Raw genomic sequence first — 18,146 nt, forward strand, 5'->3', positions numbered from 1 at the left:
AGGGAATAATCACACTTTTTGTCCCCTAATTTTTCTTTTGATTATTAATATCAGTCAAACCAATCCTACCAGCTCTAGTCTATTTACTTCTATATAGTAATAAAATAGCAGTATAACCAATATGACTGTGTTGTAATATTTCTTAACATTTCAGTCACAATACGCTTTCATATTTTCCCCTCACCGATGCTGATTTCCTATTTTAATTTTCTCACTATCCTTTCCCATCTCAGTGACAAGCCAGGGTACTCCTGAATGCAAAGAGTGATCACTAAAGTTTCACTTATTTCACTGTAAAAAAAAAATTGAAATGGTATAATGGGGAAACTCTGTATACCTCATAATATATACATGTTACAGTAGATTCTGAAGGCAGGACTTTCACATCCTACAACATACAGTCCACCATCTCCTTTTATTCAAATAGCTTCCCACAGTTCACTGATATTGTCACAAGAAGATACTATTAAGAATTTCACCATTGGAAACAAAACCAAAACACACTGTGGAGACACATTACCTCATGAGAACTTTTTAATTTCTTATAAACATTCTTTTAAAAGGCTTGAATGGAGCCACATTCAACGAAAGTTAAAATACATTTCAAACATAATACACAAAGGTTCCAAAAATATGCTTGCAATTTAGATTCCGGAGCTGTATCAAAGTTTGTTTACTTTAAACATAACCAAAGAAATTAACTTCTATAATTGTCCCACAGAATTACAACAAAAGATCTGGCATACAATTAGAAACACACATCTTTCTTAGGAAAACAAAGTTTCAAGTCACTCACAATGAAGAACAAACAAGGTCCAGAGCAGAATTGCAAGAGACGACTGTGTAATGAGACTTCACATGACTGATCTGTTGCTGAAAGTGCTTAAGAGTTTTGAACTTCAGAACTATGTGCTGAATAATTAACTATTCACAGGCTCTCAGAGCCAAGCCGGAGTACTCACAGACCTCCAAACACGCTGAATGAGGACTTTGAATAACCAACAAAATTTACACCTCCTCTCTGTTCATGTTTTAAATTAGTTCTGATCCACTCTGTGTACAATTCAAGATCTGCGGTGTTAGCTGCAAATTTAACTTTGGTCTCTACAGCAACTCGCCTGGGTTGTTTCTGGGTTATGTAAACATTGCAAAATGTATGAATCAAACTTCTTTTTACTCCTCCCCCACCTCTTTTTTTTAATCTCATGATCCCTAGCTTTTATATAACTGCTAAAAATAAATTATTAGCCAATACAGAACATCAATACAACTATTAAAAACAACAACAAAACCTAAAAACTCACCCTATGACATTAATAAAGAAAAAGAATCCAAAGCCAAAGTGAAACAGTACTGCTTTTTCACTCCTATACTCATTCTTACATTGTTAAGCAACTTCAAATGACTGTTAAATGACATTTATTGCAACTAAACTCAGAATTTAATCCTTGAAGACTACATGCCACAGAAAGATCTGTTTGTGAATGCTAGCGGATTCTAATTTCCACTAAGCAGATGAATGCGATTTCATTGCTGGAACTCTCCTATCACTAGAGAGTGCTCAATCACACACAGCAATAAATGCATGGTCCGCATCGGTGAAATGCAGCTATATTTATACAGCATCTGACTTACACTGTAGAGAGCGAGAACTGTTAAAATACTCCTGTCAGAACTTATATGCAACAGTTATATAGATGAAGTTCCATGTATTTAATAAACACACACACAGAGACATGTGGGGGTCAGGCAGCCTAATGAGGTCAGCTGAATCCCCACATACACCACTGCAGAGCTGTGCACCCTACCCATCTCTAGCACATCTGCATGTTCTTTATGGTTAGTTATGCTTACATTTCCCACCCCGCAGGAAGGAGGAAAAAATCTCTAAGTATACTTTCTCGTAAGTTCTGCCAAGTTTTTGGCAACCTTATTAAAGAACAAGGATCCCCGATACTTTCATTTTCTGTTTCCAGATGCCGTGTCTCTTTCTTCATTTTTCACTAGTCCTCTCCACTCTCATTCTTAGCCCAATGTATTCTCATCTGGTCGTACAGCTTTTTTGTTTCTTGAGTTTGTGTTTCTGCCATGCCACAGGAGAGGCTGCCTGGCAGGTAACAGAAGCCCTGTAGTCCCAGCGTCCCACAGCTGGTATCGGGCAGCAAGGACAATTCAAGTTACCATGATTACATCTACAGGTGCAAATCAAAAGTAGTAAATGACATGATGGTGGAAATATGCTTGCAGGGGTAGTTTTAACCTACAAACCCTCCCCTTTTGCACTATGGGGCCTGCAAGAAGCTGACACAGGTGACTTCTCTCACAAAGGCATCCTCCACACACCATTTTATTCAAATACTGAAAAGTAAAATCAGCATTATCCAAGTAACTCCAAGCCTACACCATCATTTCAAACACTTATCCATCAAAAAGAACAAACAAACAAAAGCCCAGTTTTCTCTTGCCTCTTCACTTCTACCAGGTACTCAGCAAACTGGGAGAGATGCTGGTTTTTAATGAACTTGCTAAAAAGACAAAGAGAGTGGTTAAGGTAGTTTCTTCTCCTGAAAAGAAAACCCTTGATTTTTAGTAAGACAAGATAAACCATAACAAAGAGAATAAATTCCCAATCATATAAAAATAACACTTTAGTGGTCAGAAAAAAAGGTGTTCAGTAAATGGTCTCGCTCACAGCACCTTTCATGTTCTGATAGGAGCTAAGCAGACCTGTTCCAATTTTCAAAGTAAACATTAGGAGGAGTTAGAACAACCAAAAACATGCTCTTTATTTTCATGGCTACTGTAGTACTAAAGGAAAGCTGTGGGAAGAATCAAAGTACAGCTATTTAACTATGACATAGAGGGAGTTAAAAGAGAAACTTCAAGCAAGACAAAACCTACTTCTACAGAATAAAGTGTCATTGCTCTATCTCAACATATTTCCTGCTTGCCAAAAAAAATAATAGCGTCAGTGATCTGAACGTGTGGAAGCCCTTTTTAAAATAAAGGTCTGGCACAGTAAATAAATAAAGCATCTATTTATTTGATTTTCAAAAAATTCCTGTTAGAAAGTTAGAAGCAGTATATTTTTAGTTATCAGTAACTAGAGAAAGGCACTTTAAAATAATGAGAAATACTTGAACTGACTGTGACCTGGATATTCCAGTTATCACCAACACTTCCTTTCGATAAGGATCACTTTCCACAAGAAACTGGAGAAAAAAGGGGAAGAAAAAAAAAAAAAGAAAAAAGGAAGTCTATCTGCTAGATAGAACAACCAAAGGCTACAGCATAAAAAAAAATTCCACCTCTTCAAATCTTGATATCAAGGAATATTACTGTTTACAGCACTTAACTTCCAGTTCTCAACACAATTACATGAGACACTGTACAAAGACAGCTCAATCGCCCTCTCACTGAAATTATTTTGGATCTAACCTCCAACATTGGAACCATCTGTCAAGTTTTCTATAGCAATCACCTAGAACAGGAGGGGTTCATAAGGGACCTCACCTCCAATTCAGTCATCTCTTGGGTACTGAAAAAGTTCATTAAACATGGTACAATAAAAACCTTCTACTGCACAACAGGTAGCCTTAAGTTTATGGCTTATGGCACCCTGAAGAACACTGGTTTATACAAAGAGCAACTACACATTTTTCTGTATCAAACATTACTAAATTATATATGCCAAAAGTACCAGCAGCATTTAATTTTATTTTCACTCAAAGTCAGAAAAGGATCTAGCTCTACTAAGATCACGTCACAAGAGGAAAAAGGCCACTGCAATAAAGCTTCTTCTAGAGCTTTTTGTTGCCTTTGACCTCTCAGCCAAAGCAATTATTATAATGCTTTCTCAGTTATTACAATAATGCTGCTCCAGTGCCGTGCCGTAATAGCAGGCAGCCGAAACCTTGCACATCATCTGCTCAACCAAGGAACAGCTGAACAAGAGTTCAGGCCTACATTAAGTACATAAATTTGTTTAGTTTACAATGATATATCAGTTTTGGCCGACAGGTATACAAAATATTTAAGCCCCTACTTTCCTCTATAAGCATTCCCAGCCCAATACTCATCTTTAATACTCACAGAACAAATTTTTCTTCTGCATTAATCAAAGATCATGAAAGTACCAACTTTCCTCCTGTTCATTCCATTCCCTCTTTGGGGATTGCGGTTTCATAGCATCACCACGGCACATCTTCAAGATAAAACACTGCTTGCTAAGAAAAAGCTTGGAGGCAACTGCAGCATTACTATCTGATCCTGTTCATCATAGTCCAGCAAATGACTGAAGTTCTCAATGCAAGTCACTCGAAAAAAATCACTGCTATACGTTTCAGGGTATATGTATCAATAACCTCTTAAAAAAAAAAAAAAAAAAAGAAAAGGAGGAGGGGAAGTATTTCTTAATATATAAGTGTTCAGTAATCCACATTTTAAGTTAGTTTGCAAGTTGGAGCTCCCAAATTGGGACTTGATAATTACATAATCAAACACATGAAAAACGATCTATTTTCAATAGTGTCTATCTACAGGCCAGTCTGAAACACCAGTTTCATCTGCAGTATAATTATGGACGATGTTTTTTGGTTTTTTCCTTTAGTGAAATGCAGCTTTATTTTCATTTTTACTGTTCTTAATCTGAATACTAACAATCTCATTGACATATCTATTCTACATAGAATGTTCTTCTTCTAACCTGAGAACTGGAATACAGAGTTTTTCTTGTTATAGTAGCTAGAGAGATGTTGTAAAGCCATTCTGCATAACTGTTTGATAGACTGAGATGAAAATACTCAAGAAATAGGACCATTACTCCTCCTACCCCTACCCCCTCCAGCACAGCAAAACAGCCTGTATATGAGCACAGGATTTCTCTTCTATGCATATGAAGATTTTTTTCCCTGATCTGACACTTGGCACCTGGTCTCTTGAAAACCCTTCTGCCGGAGATCAGTGAAAACACAGAATTTAGCAATGAATAATGTGTAATAAGGTGTGTATTTGCATTTGAGATTTCATGAAAAATCTGTATTTAAAAACAAAACCTTAACAGCTAACATCCTGCAATATATGAGTTTCTATTTTCCTGTGTACTATTAGCAAAGAGTAGAAAATTCCTGAGTCCCTAAATTACCTGTTCATTGTTATGTGGAAACGTGGCATGGTATCAGTTGAAGTCAACAGTGTCATAGCCCATACAGCTACAACAGCTTATGTATGTGTTTCTTGCAAGCACACATCTTAACATTTTGCAATACTTGATGGTAACTCCACTTGCAAGCACATCTCTAAAGTGATATTTATTTCATACACCAACACAAGGTTATCTGTTTTTCTCATTTTCAGAGAGACTTCTCTTTCACATCTTGGATTCACCCATTCCCAGTCTGGTTTCTTCCAGCCCAAGTCAAGCTGACAGATCCAGCCAAGCTGAAGAAAAAGAACAGAATGGAAGTTCTTTGCTTTACACTGCCCAATCAACTGGAACTGTTCTCACAAAAAAGCACCCCACTTTTAGTTTTTTCCAAAACAATAAAAGGCTATTTTATTTATAAGCTACTAGAGAATCTCCCCCTTAATGACTGTTACACTTAGAAAACAGAATTGAGAACATCACCTGTAACTATCTACACTACACCTTAACCATCTTTCACTGCTGTCCTACCTCTTCCGTACACACACATTTCTAACAAATTGCTTGGAACAAATTCTAGATTTTTTTTCAGTCACTTAAAGTTTTAGATCAAGAAGTCAAAAGTTATGCGGTAGCTGTATCAAGACACTCTCTGCACAACTGTATTGTTCTTGTGATTCAGCAACTGAATTTAATACCAACTAGTATCTATGTATTTTAATCTTCAGTAAGAACAAGGACTCACAAAATCCTCCTGCCAGAGAAAGTACAGTTGCTCCTATACAACACGTTTTATGTTATTGCACACTCATTGGCAAATTACAGTTCACTGCTTAGATTCTCTGATAAGGGCTTGGAATGGGAAGTCCCTAAATTTACTTACCTTCTGCTACGTTTATAGCTGTGTTGTCCCAATTTTAGCTCTAATACCCCTCCAAATAAGGCTGCAAGCCAACAGTCAAATCTAATGGAGAACAATGATCGCTTTTAAGAGATCCTCCCAGTGAAAGCAAACCTCTGAGATAAAGAATGTCAAATAAACCATTCAGAGACTAATGTAACATCTCAAGCCCTCCTTTTATTTTCTTCAGTCACTCTGTCAGTTCTGAATGTTCAGTTCTGGTTTGTCCTAAAGCTGCTACAAAACAGAGTTCGTACCACAACGATCCCATAGCAGCACTACTACACGGGCACTACGCAGCAGAGGTACGTGAAGTGACCAAGACATTTCCTTGAATCTTTACGACTTGCTAAGCACATAAGGCTATGAAGGCAAACTCCGAGAAGTAACAGTCAACATGCAGATTTTGCTCTTCAAGAATAGGCTTCCCACCTTGAGGTAGGCATAAAGATACAAAAGCGAGGCAACTCCTGAAAACTACCCTTAGTGGTGCCGAGGGTTTACAGCAGAAGCCCGTGCAATGGATCAAGTTAAGTGGTTGCCATTTGAGAATGTGTCCTTTCTTCAGATAAAGATACTGCCTACTGGAACAGCCCATATGTGTTTGGGTCTTGCACTGAGAGACTAAGACAAACGAACAGCTGAACAGGGAAAAAGGCTCAGATAAACAACGACCTGCAAGGAGATCAAGAACCAAGCTTGAAATAAACGATAGACTTGAGAAACCAAGCAAACCAAAAAAACCCAAAATGCTGAAAACGTGAAGGAAAAAAACCCAGAAACTGCTTTTCCTGGTCATTGTCTATCTGTTGTAAAGACAATTGAACGGAAGAGTCCAGACATCTCACCTCAAACAAGTATCAGACACCAAAAGCATCACAACTGCTCCCAGCCTTGACTCACCTTTTTGTAATACATGGAATAGGTATACAATTATTACACTCAGCATGAATCTTTACCTTTGCTTAAGACCTATGGCTGTATGTATACACCAAACTTCTTTGTTCTTCCCTTCTTACATAAAACAGTCTCTAAATTTTTCTTATGCAAGAAAATGAATGTTAAACACTGAAGGTAGTCTTGAATAATGGCACATTCAACTTTTGCTTTCAATTCCAGCACTACTTGCCAAGAATCTAAAAAAGAGAGTCACAAAACTGATAAAATTGTGTCTTCTTCTGGACATTGAACAGTTTTCACATAACTGCATTTGGATCACAGAAAAGGCTCCTCAGCAGTATGTTGCTTTCTTCTCTAATACTGTAATTGTCCATGTTCATCTTGTAATGAAAGTCTTAAAACAATATAGTTCTCTTAAACACAGTCTTTAAGACTAGACAACTTCTGGCACATGACAGAAAGCTATTCCAAAACACTAAGATTTGTTCTGCATATCAGAAGACTTAGAACGTTGTTTTTAAAGTATCAGCAGACCATAACAAGCAGTTTCTAAAGTGGAAACACTTCTTCCCACCCTCTAACTGTATGTCTGAATTTCCTTCTTAGGTCTGTGGTTGATGTTTTTTAAGAAGAGAGACCCACCTAGGACTGTAAACATAAAATTCATTTAAGAACTATTCTCATTTCATTCCTAATGGAGCATTTTCACCATGTCTGGCATTCTCACACTAAGATTAACCTGAAAGCATTTAGTATTTATGTAAAGACTTCCACTGAGTCCCTATCTTGCCATCACCTCTACTTCTACCTAAGTCACGCTCAAAGAACAGTCGGCTGTTGCTCATGAAAAGCACCTCTCTCTTTGGTGGAACTTAATAATTCTTAACTGGAGTTTGGCTAGTTGAAATGTCACATTCTATTCATCTTGACTAAGTTCTTACCAGGCACACACATTTCTACAGAAAATCTGGGTTGCCAGAAGTGCTGCAAAAAAAGGTTACTCAAGTTAGTTTTAACACACTGTAGTATTCTAATATTTATCTTTAGCATTAAGCAGCCCAAGTATTTGCTGTAACACCCTTATGGCATCTATATAATGTGCCTATCAGCCTGGATACTAGGCTTTCATCTCTAGATCAATATCACTGTTTGATACGCAGTATTTCTCTTTATTTCTACGATAAAAGCACCAGCTGGATGTTAAGATCAAGGTATGGATCAATGAGAGTCAAGCACTGTCCATTCTTAGGTTATCCCTTCAAGCCAGGCTTATGATACATGTAGGACAAAATGAAAGGAAAATACTTGCACCATAGAAAAATATGAGCTTTCAGGTTCTAAACTCATCTGCTTAGTTATTTGGGGAAGATTCTGAGGTTATATTGTATGAGTATTGTGCCTAGCAGGTGGCTCAATATGTACCAAAAATTCCGAAGTCCAGAAACACATTTTAAGTTCAATTTCCAGGTAGAGGAACAAACATGAACAATTTGTAAATCTTTTGTGATAATGGGGTATTTCACAGTGCACTTCTCTATACAGATTCCCAAGGCTGAAAGGAGGCCAATATTGCAAGTAATACTGGTATTTAAAAAATGTTACATAAGAATAAGATGGTACTAAAAATGAGACACTGGGTAAATAGCTCTCAACACAAAAACGTGTTGTGCAACTTGATATACCAACTGACATGCCAGGTATGGGTGATAATCTAAGATTATTAATAAACTGGTCTTTGAAGATTATCTCTATGATTTTACTCAATGAGGTTCCAGCAAATAACAAATCATCTGCAGGTGTTCTTTAACTTATGTTGTATGAGAAGAAAAAAGAAAAAAAAAAAAGAGGAAAAAAAAAGGTAAAATACCTACATTTCCACTCTCTTTCCATAAATAAATTGAATCAAGACATGTTTTCAAAGCTCTTGCTAGAGAAAAGCTTTTCCTAGTCAATGGGATGTGTGGAACCCCCCCCAACTAGCCTCACAGCTCTGAAGAAAAGAATATTTTTTTAAAAGTCTTATCCTAGAGAGAAATAAATCACAGGACTGGGACAGTAACCATGACAGTAGGTGAAAGCTTAATGGAATCTTTGGATGTCTGGTTCACAGTAAAAGCAAGAAAGCAGCAAATGAATCCTGCAGTTCCCTCCAGACCATTTGGAACAGACACTTGCCCATCTGATTGTCTGTCCCCATGGCAGTGGCAGTCTTGAAAACAGAAGAGACTGTATTTGAGCCATAATTCGTGCAAAGTTTTCTCTTATTACAAGGAGAAAGGGGAGATTCAGAGGCAATGTAAACACAAATCTCTATGGTACGGGCATGTTTTTAATTGTGACCCTCTTAGCATTAAAGGGGCACCAACCCCAGTATAAGCTTATGTAACGTAATTAAGTCAAGTAGAAATTTAAAACTTTTCTGGAAAAATGATTCATTCATTGCCAGTCAAAGCCTAATAATAGTTCAAAACTATTATTACAATGACCTTTTCAAGCTCACTTAAAACATATGAAAGACTACCCAACTCCTAAGGCACAGAGAGCCACTGACTTAGTGTTGTCTTACACCATCCAACAAAACATAGTTAGCTCCTCTCTAGGCATAAGAATTGCCTTGCTGTTAGGAAGACAGCCAAGAGTCCAGAATACTAGCAGGAAACAGAGGATTAAAAAATACTTTATGCTATAAATTAGCTTAAAGTTTATTATTATTACTGAGAAATTATAGAAATGTGTTCTGATACAAAAGTTCCACTACAGCACATTCTGTTGTGCCAAAATAAGTATTTATTTTTCTCCTAAGAAAAGAAGTAGACAAAAAAAAATGCTGTAGTGGAAAATTAGTTCCAACGACATTAATTCTAAGGAGGTTAAGAACTTAGATTTCTGAAGTAAATAGGACTAACACAAAATAAGAATACAAACTTGGCGTGTCCATGTGCAATATATCTCTGCAGTAAGCAGATATTTATATCTATTTGCAACCTTTTCACAAAGTATCAAATGCAAAAAATAACCCAGTTTTACCACCAAAAGAAGGTACAAAAATCTTGAATGACACTCAAAACTATTAAAACTTCATATGACTCAGCTTTTATTATATTTACAGTTATGAAAACAGCCTGACAGAAAGGAAGGAGAGCAGGGAAAAGAGAAAGCAGTAAATCTGTAACAGTAATTGAGTAATATATAACTGGCTGAATAAACAGGAAAAGAAAACAAAGAGCAGCTTGAACTGAGGGGGGGAGCTTAACCTTTGATACACTAATAAATCTAACAAACGCTTAAAACTCAAGCAAACATATGCCACCTCCACTAGGAACAAACCCTGAAATCTTTTTCAAGAACTGCTATAAAAAGGATGCTCATACAGATGTTTTTCTCCCATGACCAGTATGAAAAGTTCAATTGGAGGCTCTCAAATAGAGCAAAACCTGAATCTGCCCTTCTGGCTGTTAGCTCCTAGCCATAAAAGCAGGTATAACACCACTGTCTTTTCAAAGCTTACAGATGAAACAACTAGCTCTGCTCATGGCTTTTTCAGCTGCTATTCTGAACATCAATAGAGATAAGAATTGTCGATTTATCTGAGCTTTGCTGCTGCTGCTTTTCTCTCCAGTTCAAAATAATGTTTTAGAAGTAACACTGGAGGCAGGTACTGGATGGATTTAGAGGTTGGGAAAGGTAAGGAAAAGAAAAGCAGAGCCACACAGTGGCCAAGAAAGAGGCTAATACAGACCCTTCCCTTTTTCTTCATACACGCACCTGCCTCAAATATAGGTATGTGGGTGTTGCTGTGGGTGGGTAATAGACAAAATAATGCAGGACAGCAGCTAGGAAGCTCTGCGGTAACAACAGGGAAGTCAAACTTTACTCCCTATGACTTTTAGCTGCTACAAAAGGTTGGGTTCAACTGCGACAGTCCCATTTCCCAGCTGAAGGTTCAGCTACAAGAAGAACAATTAAGCCAAGCACAACAATGTGATTTTGGAAAGCACTGCAGTTAATTCCTGTTTTTTATGCAGGTGTTTGGAACAGAACAAGCTTTCTCCCTTGTAGAAAACTTCAGCTACCGGGAGCCTTCTCTTAGCAGTTAAATCCTTTGGCTACCTAAATTTGGTAAAACTTCAAGAAGTTTTGTACATTTGCACAACCAATAAATAGGAGGATTTAGTAAACTGGAGAACAGACATGATATTAAACATTGGAAAAGAATGGGAAGCAGTGAAAGTTTTCTATCCTGAGCAAGAAGCTTAAAATAAATATACACACACACATATATATACACACAGATGCTATGTGACACATGAAGAATGGACGGAGTTCCTACACAGACAACCATCTCAGCAAACAAGGCATCCAAGTTAATTACAGGAAATAAAATGAAAGAAAAAAGTTACGCTCAGGCTAAGAAATTGTATTAAAACAAGTGTTTTCTTTACTAGATTGCAAGAAAATAATCTTGGCAGTTAACATCCTGAAAGCTAATAAAGAGGCTTCTCCTGAAGTATGAATAGTGTGGCTTTAGTTCCCCAAACAGAAGCACCGAGCATCTCTCCAGCTAACACTCCTTGCAAAACTGAGCAGAAAAGCTTTGAGTACCTACCTGTCAAGAGATTCTTCTGCTCATCTTTCACAGCTTCTTCCTCAACACTCACTCCACTCCCTGCTTCCTCCTCAGCAGGCAAAGTGGGAAACCCTCTTACCTTAAGGAACAGGGCTGCATTTACTACCTCCTCAAATGTCAGTGCTGCTGCTGGAGCCCAAGCCTAATCTCTTACGCACTGTGTGACAGGAGATGGGTGGTATGAAGCACAGCCAGAAGTCCTATTCCAGCTCTTTTCATAGCCACCTCTGCTACTGCTGACAGTGGAAGCTCCCTCCCCTTTGTCCTACTTTAACTTGAACTCCCTCATTGGTTGGCAGTTCAGGGCCCCAAATGAATGCTATCATTTCCTCCCCAAACTCATCCCCATCTACACATAAAAAGCTGTCATTAGCCCCCTTCTCTGCTTTCTTCTGCACACTCAGAATCCCCCAGATCCATTGCTTACTGGATTCTTGCAACAGGCAAGGAAGAAGGAAGATATTTCTTCAAAGAAAGCTGGCTCCCTGCATGTTGTTGGTAACACCAAAGCTATTTTGGATGACCCATTATTGCCATTAGAAAGCATCTGCTCTTTCTGAAAAAAAGGGTACAGGACTTCAGCTTTAACTATAAAGTAGGAAAAAATTCTTTAGAAAAGGGAGAAGCATACTTCTTACTAACATTTATAATTATTATAATTATCAGCAGCAGTCTGCTCAGGGGAATGTAGAGAAACTTTCCTATACAACTATGCTAATGAATAACCTGTTGTAACTACTATACTTCACTCCTGCATGCACCCCCTCATCCTTTTCAACTTTCACTATCTCAAGTTTACACACAGTATTTTTCACTGCCAAGTTTTTAAGATATTAACATATGATTCAGTGCCAGAAGCATACTTGCTTTTACAAGAAGTTCAACTGAACAAGATTTCTTAAATTCTTTCTTTGTTGCTGTAAGCAAAGTGCATCTTGGCTTCGTGCAGTTATTTAGGCATTTATTCTATTTAGGCATTACAAAATTGTTCGAATGCTTTCCATGATAAATGAAAGTGATATACAGTATTCAAGGAATACACAGAATACACAGCAAGGACTCTACTATATCAAACACTGAAGGCATTGACTTTTACAAGTTATTACAAACAACAAGTGTTTTTCTTCCAAACAAAACTTTAGATCAAAATCAGATGAAAGAATCAAAGCCAAAGTCTCACAGTCTGCATGAAATAACAATATTCCTCATTTAAAATAACCTCAGTAACTTCATTTAGGCTTCTAGGCCCCAATCATCAACTTTAAGTAAAATATGGAACACTTCTATACCCAGAAACACACAACTCACATTTCAACAGTCTGCCCACATGGATAAATTTACAGGTCTTTATACACCCTCATCTTTGAGCCTGAAACAGGATTAAAGAGAAAGCTTTTGTACCTTTGACTAGAAGAACTACATACTTTCTCTGAAAACAGGACAACAGACATTAATTATTCTTTCTTTTCACAGACCTATGTTTGAATTCTGACAATTTATGCACTACCCTACACCCAAATTCTGCCTTCGCTCAAAGAGCAATAACTTAAATGCTGCTGCAAATATATAATTATTAGTGAATATGTTTCCTCACAACAGCTATTGGGACAAGTTCAACCAAACAAGCAAGGAAATGCTGTGTAAATACCAATGTTTGCATCCTTAGTCTTGCAAAGTATGTGTCACTTCACAAACACTTCCAGAATTCCCATTTACACCAACCAGAACAGTTCTGTGGGTCAAAGTTTTATCCATGTATAGCAAACAAAATTAGTGTTAGTATGACACTTCCCAGTAAGATAATAGAAAAGTAGTTTAATTGATTTTAGCTGTTCTTCTTCCCTCTCCTTCAGCAGAATGGCTTCAAACAAATACTTCTACTTACCTCCAAGATAACATAGGTTTTTCTTCTCCATTAAAATTGAGTTGATTTCTTTCAATAGCATCTGTAGGTAGAAGGAAGGGAGTGTGTGTGTGCATGGCAAGCTCACTGTTGTTCCCTTCTGCTACTGGTGACACCAGTAAGCCTACCTATTTATAATCCCACCACCTGACCGAACAGCCTACAGAGTACATCTAGAGATTTGTATAGCCATTAATCCTGACATATCTACTTCAGCCAATTCAAGAGAGTATTAAGTAGCTTTGTTATGTCTTCTGTGGCTTTATACCAGAAAAAGAATCCAATCCTGTTTTCCACGTCCCTTTTATTTTTGCAAGACAAGTTTAATGGCAAGTTTTAGAATTACGACTCTTCCTTCTCTACGTGTTCTTTAGCCTTCCCTATTCCTCTGTAAGATACCCAACTAAACAGTTCAGGTGAGTGAATTTTAGTGATCAGTGGAATACTTAGGCAGGAGAGGCAAATACCCATTTACATCCAGTCAATTTGATCATCAGTACTACCTACAAAATTACTGAAGCTTAAGATCTTAAGAAATCAATTTCACAAACAGAAGTACAACATTTATGCTATCAGGAAAACAAAAAACAACTTTGCAGTCCCTGAAGTGGGATAATTTACAGAAACTTGACCTCATTGTCAATTAAAACCAGAAGCTGCTTAAAAGCAATTCTAAATTCAGTTCTCTCTTCCAAAAGTCAAACCTAACTCATGCAGCCACATGAGGACTGCTTACAGTTAAGTCTGCCCAGGGAATGGGAAGGAATACACTCAACAAACTCTTTTGGGCAAGCGCTATCATCAATGGCAACATCCTGCGGGTTCCTATCATTGGCAAATGTTGCTTCTAGGTCTGTATCGGGCAACATAGTGTGTTGAAGTGGCTTGTGTACCAACTTCAGTGAGAGGATAACATCTGCGTGAGTACTTGTGGGCTAAGTGAACAGCATTACTGACAATGCCTTATCTAGCCTTTCTTACCTGAGAAGTCCTGTCACCAGCATCCATCCCCCATTATGTCAGACAAAACAGAAATCTAAGTCAGTTTTACCTAACGTGTAAGGTTGAATGAAACAGTCAGATGAATCACTGGCTGTGTTCCAAGTCAACTGTACTCTGCAACGAAACCTCAAGGGTTAACAATATGAAGAATAGAAATCTCTGAAGCAATTTTAATTGCTTTAAAAGCTGGGGACAGCGATAATGCAGACACAGCCAGATTTGCAGGACTAGACCGACAGCAGTAAAAGTTTCAGTGCGGACAGGGTATCAACGTTGTCTAAAATACCAACACATTCCCTCTGGCTACTATGGCGTACACAGCAGAAAACATTTGGGAATTCCACTTAGAGACATTAATTACTATCTGGGTCTAAGGGCTGTAGCTAAAAATATTCAATTAATGTTCACAGTAATAAAATCTGATATTTTTTTTTTTAGTCCTACTGGTATCTTGCAGTACTAAATTTTACATACTGTTTATCTACCTAGCAATTCCCTTCTTACAGCTTTCACATATTAAGCAGTAAACTTATCACTTAGAAGATAATGTGGTTTTCATTCAGGGAGTTACCAATGGAATTTAATACTACTGACCATGATAAGCAAGTGCCCAAAATTTCAGGTAACCTGAAAGGGGAGAAATGAAAGGTTTTCCATTTCTACAGGTATGTACCTGGCTATTTCCCTTGCATCTCACAGAGGTTACTTTTACTTTTTCCCCTACCAATATCACTCAGCATAGGCTACTAATTTTTTTTTCCTAGAACACTTGTGAAAGGTAAAATGGTGAGAATTTTAAAAGATGGGGTATGAGGAAAGCTTAGGCAGGGTATTAGGGGAAAAAAATGCCCTAAAGGAATGGAATTAAAATGTTGTTGGAATTTCTTTAGGATTAGAGTTTTAAAATGCTTCTCATTTTTTCATAAAGCATCTACTTAAACTACTCATCTTGGCATTGCTGTGTTAGCAAATATTCCCTAAAAAGGAAACATCAACTGACCAGTATCAGCAGCAAAAGGAAATACATATGATTGGAAATAAATTCCATGTTTATAATCATTTCTTGTGTGTATGCTTTAAAAGTAGTAAACAGCCTAATTTTGCTAAATACAATGACACTGTAGTGCTAAATAGAAAACACTTTCTAAAGAGACCCCTGTATAAGTCATGTTTTTAGTGTAGATGTTTCATGCTCTTTAATCTACAGAATTGTTTCCAAGACCAAAAGGATATGAAGCTTGCATATACTAGTGAGGGCAGTAAAACAAAAGCTTCCCAATATTAATTTTTAGATCTTTAATACCCTCAGGTTCATTTGTCTGTGATTACCCAGAGCACTGACTATTTCTGCATTGGGGAAAAAAGCCAAACAAAAAACTCCAAAAGCCCAATAGGCTGTTAGAACAACAGACGTGTATCAATTATCTGCATATGAAAAAGCTGGTCAGAATTATCTGTTTTTTAAAAATTCCCCATAGGGACATATCTGTGAAGTTGAGAACTCTTTGAACCTATTGTCTCTATTGTTAGAAACAAAAGTCTTTTTTTAAAACTATCTGTTATTTCATCTAACCCTGAAATAGTAATGATTATTTTTTTTAAAGTAATATCCATGAGAAACTAAAGTCTGAAAGCAGCAAGAATAGCAGGAAACCTGGATTACTAGGCTAAGAATAGGCATTCTTCCAGATTAAATTCCTGCCTTATTAAATACTCCATTTCTTCAGTTGCTTTGTACCTACTGAGATGACATCTCATCTGTGGAGATGGATCAACACAGTCAAGTCTCCAGGGAAAGGCAAAGAGTTTTGTCTATCAAAAAGAACTGGAGAAGAGAGCATAGACAAGAGGCTTCCAAATGGCTTGGAAGCATACCAAGAACTTGTTTTTCTTATGCAAGTCACACATCAACAAGGAAAGTTGATTATAGATTGTATAATCACTCAACATTTAGGGGGACTTAATTATTTTTCCATTTTTTAACATTTGGTTAAAGAATTTTACGCAGCTTCATTAGACAATTCTGTTGCATGTTCTCTTTTCACTTACTTGGAACAGTTAGACCACAAATGGGTACAAGTACAAATGGTAAACTTAAGAACATAAAAGCCGAGAGACCGCATCATTACGTCCCTGATGTGAAAGCCACATCACACCTTTGACCATCCCTGTCGATCCTCCCTCAACCTTCTCCAGTTTTACTATATCCTTTTTGAGATGACAGAGACCAGAACTGTGCACTGTATTGTCGTTATACAGTGGCATACTCATGTTTTCCCTTTTCTTCTCCATTCTTTTACTAATACACATGGCAAACTGATTCGTATTAAATTTAAAGTGAATTTAATCTCATTTTAGTATCCATTTATTTTTGTAAAATCCTTCTGCAAGTCTTCAGAGTCATGACTCCTCTAATTATCAAGAATAACAACTTTTTAATGTCACTGAACTGCCGCCTTACTATTCAGCCACTTTTCTAAATTATTAACATGTTGAACTAAGACTTCCAGCACAGACCCTTGTGGAACTCTGAGATGACCTTCCTTCATCTTCATAGACGACCACTTCTCATACCACTGTTCTTATTTTGGAGCAAATTATTTAGCCATGCAAGGCCTTATGCCACGTTTGTTTAGTTTTCCTAAAAGGCTTTAGGTTAGAGACTAGCAGAAGCCTTTTGAAAAAACCAGAAAGACTGCATCAGCTGGCTTTTCCTCATCTGTCTGGTCAGCACAGCACTCTGATTCTTTTTATATTTTTACAGCATTAAGACATTCACATTGTAGATATACTGCTACATCAGAAAGTTCCTCATTTTACTGCAGAGAAACACATTTTGTTTGTAAGGTCAGACAACAAATTTATAGTTTGTCTTGAATACTAAGGTAGTACTTAAGAGCCCTCACCAAAGCTGTGCTAGTTGCTGTGCAAATTCAGGACAAAAAGAGAGTGCCTACTCAGAAAACTTCTGGGTACAAAAGGACAAGCCCATATTTTGGGCTGCCTGTCCACACCGTGACTTCCCTGAAACTGCTGCATAACCCCTCTACCTTTCTATCTCAATTACAGCCTTTTATTCTCATTTTCATATCATAGATCACTCCTCTACCTCAAAAAATGTAATACGCAAATATTAGTACATTTTATGACCTTACTGAGTCATATTTCATCTCAGCTGCTAAGGATCTGCCTCACTATCCCACAGCTGTTCCAGCATTTTCTTCTGTGCCAACTCTCTTCTCAAGAGCAATTTTTGTAACTTTTTCAATGAGACCACCACCTTTTTCTCACCTAAGGCTCTATCTGCATTATACCTACAAACATTAAGAATCCATAATACTTCTTGGTAAGTGCATAGTAATGTATTACAACTTCCCTTGTTTTTAAGGTCAAACAGAACCACAAATGAAGGGATTTGGGAAAGTTTATATGTGCTAAGCACTGTAGAGGAACCCAAGAGTTAAGGTAAAAGGAGCAGCAAAAACCCCTGCATCTGATGACTGCAAAATGCTTCAATTCATGCTCAATATTCAGAGAAAGAGAGAATACTAACAGATGTTATCCAAAAGTTTTTGTTTACTTAAAACCAAAAAGAAGTGTAAATTGCAAGATGATTCTCAGCTTTTGGGTTTTGGTGATTCAGACACGTTTGAGAAAACATGACACTGAA

At 37.3% G+C, this 18,146-nt stretch overlaps 1 protein-coding gene across 8 annotated transcripts in view; it reads right to left on the reverse strand.

The window, feature by feature from the left end:
• COBLL1 (cordon-bleu WH2 repeat protein like 1) overlaps window positions 1-18,146 on the reverse strand; it is a 91,549-nt gene that overhangs the window by 40,985 nt on the left and 32,418 nt on the right. For 2 of the 8 annotated variants that reach the window (XM_064451490.1, XM_064451487.1), the window contains exon 1: window positions 11,551-11,817. The exons of the other annotated variants lie outside the window; for them this stretch is intronic. The gene's annotated coding sequence lies outside the window, so the exon portion shown is untranslated. Of the gene's footprint in view, window positions 1-11,550; window positions 11,818-18,146 lie in introns of those variants that run through there. 8 annotated transcript variants of the gene reach the window in all.

Source organism: Phalacrocorax carbo, chromosome 5 (genome assembly GCF_963921805.1).
Source record: "Phalacrocorax carbo chromosome 5, bPhaCar2.1, whole genome shotgun sequence".
Taxonomy (NCBI): domain Eukaryota; kingdom Metazoa; phylum Chordata; class Aves; order Suliformes; family Phalacrocoracidae; genus Phalacrocorax; species Phalacrocorax carbo.